Source organism: Electrophorus electricus, chromosome 16 (genome assembly GCF_041902795.1).
Source record: "Electrophorus electricus isolate QZ-2024a chromosome 16, ASM4190279v1, whole genome shotgun sequence".
NCBI lineage: Eukaryota > Metazoa > Chordata > Actinopteri > Gymnotiformes > Gymnotidae > Electrophorus > Electrophorus electricus.
In genome coordinates this window covers 3,575,653-3,579,496 of record NC_137512.1, presented here as the reverse complement: position 1 = coordinate 3,579,496, position 3,844 = coordinate 3,575,653, and the positions used below count along the sequence as shown (strand labels likewise).

The following is a 3,844-nucleotide window of genomic DNA, read 5'->3' as shown; positions in this document are numbered from 1 at the left end:
AAAAAAGAAATAAAGAAACAAAAGCAGAGAAACCAGTCTCTGGCACAGACTCTAGTAACCTTCAGTGCACATTTTATTTTATTTAAAAATAATTGGAAGAATACAAAAAAAAAAAGAGATCGATGGCTAAATGGATGTTATTTTACAATATTGCTACAATAGTGGATTTAGGTCACATTTAGGCACAATGTCTGCTACTAGCCAGCTAGCTAAATGCTGCTTCTGTGCAAAATTTGTGATACACAACATTTCTAATACACTTGTCAGGACTTTTGTACCTCTCCATGAGTAGAAGTTTACTTTGTTAAATTTTTTGTTTGTTTGTGTAACGTCCTGAGTGCCGCACGGCGTGGAGCAGGACGTACAGACTCCCTCGACAGAGTCAAACTTTTATTACCATATAATGGTGGCACTCACACATAACGTAAATGGCGAACACTAACAATGACATTTAACAATTGCACAAACAGAGGCAATAACCGACAACTGAGCACACGCCTGCAGTGGTTTAAATAGAGAAAACATAACAAGACTAAAGGTGCAGGTGTGTGCTAAGCAGCATGGGTGTGGTTACAAATGAGACAAACAATGAACTCCGAGGAGGACTGCCTCGGGGGCTTTCCTTGTCTGGAGGACAGACATGTCTAGTGGGACCAGAGAACTACGTCCATCTTGTTGTAGATTTGTTGTTATTACTTCTAGCTCAGGCCACATACAAACAGGATAAGAGCTACTCAGGACTTCCTGTTCTTGCCACAAAAAGATCAGTGCACTTGACATGTGTGGGCAGAGTACATGTGTAGAGCTTTGTAAATGATTGTGTGTAAAACATACCAGTGTAACATAGTAACAGTGAAAGGAAGCTTATGGAAAATGAAATTAACTTTATTGAAAAATGTTTACATGTATAACCATGTCAGCATGTGGAGTGCACAGTAAACTGGCGCTACAGTTCTACAGCACAGGCTGAAAACTAACTTAGAAGTAACACTCCATGTTGGCAAGATACCTAAAAGGCTATAAGAAAGTAGTAATATTATACCCACACTCTGGACTATACTTCCACTCAGTATGATCCATTTTCTTTTATGTGCTGAACTGAACAATAAACTGTCTGGTACTCAAACAGGCCAAAATCTCACATGGGTGTACTGATTTTCTTGATGCCCTGTTTTCTGCATCTTGTCCTCAGAGACCTGTAATGCAGCATAACAGAACTCTTTAGTACCGGGATCCTTTTCACACAAACAAGGGAAGTTGTGTTGAAGAAAAAAAAGTACAACTCACCTGGGTGAATTTGGTTAAATTAAAACTGATCCAGGTACAGTGAAACAAGCATATAGTAGCATACCTGGCCTTGTGGTCTCTCTCCCTCTTTGATGTTGTCTGACTGAGATGTTTTGCCTTGAAATTCATAAAAAAAGGGAACACATGTTAGATATTCAACCAAGTGAAAATAAATCACTGACAGTTGTGTTGACCTGAATTAACTCACATTTACAGCTCTTCCTTGTCCAGCTGCTGGAGCAAACAGTGAGATTCCAGACTACAGACACAGCCAGTGCCAGACCCATGCTAATGACCGGCACACCATGGTGGTAGGGAATGTCTACATGGTGGTAGTGAATGTCTACAGCATGGAACAGACATGCATAATGAGGATAGTGTTGTACAAAAGTAGATGAAGCTTTCATGGAAAAACTACAGGCAAAATAATCATTCATAGCTTATGTGAACGGACAGAGCAAGATACAGTGCAGGATGCGAGTGTAACTGGTACCATTTGAAAATAGTCAACCATAGATTTTATAAGGAGCGTGAGATGTAGAACAGGATGCAAGTGTGAATCAGGTATTTTAGGGAAAACAAAACAACAGAGCAAACACAACACAACTGGAATGAAACTGTAACAAAACAAACATGCAAAAACATGACAGGATTTAACAGCAGTAATAAGTGACAAACAAGCAAAATATGTGTAACAAGGCAGAGACAACAAGAACTGACAAGAAATACTAGAACACGTAAATATATGATATAGTGAAAAAGAAAACACCTGGAAATGATAATGTAGGGGGAATGACAACACAGGACGATGATGGGCACAAGACATGAACAGTATCAGAACATGTAGCTGGATGACATGGTCACAAGTTAATCTATTGTACAAATCTTATACCTTTAGTTACTTATGTCCATGCAAGTGTGTATAAATGTGTGGAACAGCTCATGCCAACCATGCTAGTTTAAGTATTTCAGAAACTGCTTTGCTCCTCAGATGTTCACATTAAATTAATTTAGGAAATTTCAGAAAAAGAACCAGTTTACACTCTTGGAATGAATGTTATAATTTAAACATTGATGTTATCTAATATTTCCTTTACAGCTGAGGAAGGACCTCTGTGTACTTCACTACAATTTTGAACATCTTCATCATTCTCTCTCCATATATATATATATATATATATATATATATATATATATATATATATATATATATATATATATATATATATATATAACTTGTATAACTATAAACCAAATATGGTAAGCACTTAGTTTATCTTAGTGTCCTTTAAATGGTTAAAACAGCATTTTCTGGAAAGGCACATCCTTCATGAAAAGCTTGTGACTATCGTATAGAAGATTTTATGATGATCACTTTATTTAAAGCAAAGAGGCAAAAATATACTTGCTTGACTGTGTTGTTTTTTGGCTTCCTGACCCTTTTCCACAACTGGTAGTCTCTACTGGGTTTAAATCTGGACGTGCTGGTCAATGAAACACACACAGTGTCTGCTCTTAGTTCATCTTGCTTTCCCTCACATGTTTAAGCAAGTGTACTACTAAAGAATTAGCAGGTTCTATTCAAAAACATGGGTATCGTATAGCACTCTGCAATCCACAGACTGTAAAAATAATTGTATTTATTCATAAGACATTTAATTCTCTACTTCATAAAATAACAGTAGCATTATATTTTAAGACGTTTAAAATAAATATCTTATTTACCTGTCACATTGACGAACATAGCAGAGTAAAAGTTAATCACTTTTCCATCTGTCCCTCCACAGAAATAAGTTTCTTTATAATCTTCAGTAAGATTTAGAATAGTCAGAGTGTTTGTGTTATTCCAAATAATTTTGAATCTGGAGTTGTTGAATGGAGATAGAATTGTGGCCACTTTATATTTTTGCACATATCCTACTTGCTGAGGCTCCCGGTTCAGCCTTTGCTTGTACCACATGCAAGGTATGTTATCAGATTTTGCTGTAAATGTGCAGTTAAGAGTGATATTTTCTCCAGGTTGCTTCAGGACTTCTTGAGTAGCAAGGTTTGTAGTTTGAACAGGATCTATAAAATGAAACAGAGTCAGACCAATAAGGAAAAAAAAATAGAAAAAAAAAATTGAATCCAATAAATATTGACTATTGACTAAATATTGACTAAATATTGACAAAAACAAAGTACAGTAATACGTAATTATGAACACTAGTAAAGATTTGAAACTGTACATGTCTTGTAGCTCAAAAATATAAGTATCCAGACTGGTATCATCATTGCACCGTAACGCTCAGCCCTCAGTGGAGACGCTTTGAAACAAAGCAACTGACAAACTAACTAAACTTCATGAACTTTCAGGTCTCATGACTGAAAATCTCATTGGCTGGCAAAAGTCACATGGTCCTGTTGTCTCACAACCTTATTTGGCCACTATCAGCACCTGATCTCTTGTAAAACATGTTTATGCTCAACATCCATTTACATTATTTTATGTACTTATGTGACTTTGAATTTCAAACATGTTTCAGACAGGCAACTTTAGTGTTAAGGGTCTTGCTCA

At 36.3% G+C, this 3,844-nt stretch overlaps 1 long non-coding RNA gene across 1 annotated transcript; it reads right to left on the bottom strand.

Moving 5' to 3' along the window:
• Positions 1–2,604: 2,604 nt before the first annotated feature.
• Positions 2,605–3,555, bottom strand: LOC145651664 (uncharacterized). The gene is made up of 3 exons (XR_014117468.1): positions 3,516–3,555; positions 3,013–3,354; positions 2,605–2,771 (listed from the first exon to the last, which is right to left on the bottom strand). It is a non-coding gene; the product is annotated as an uncharacterized LOC145651664 (long non-coding RNA).
• Between the last annotated feature and the right edge of the window lie 289 nt (positions 3,556–3,844).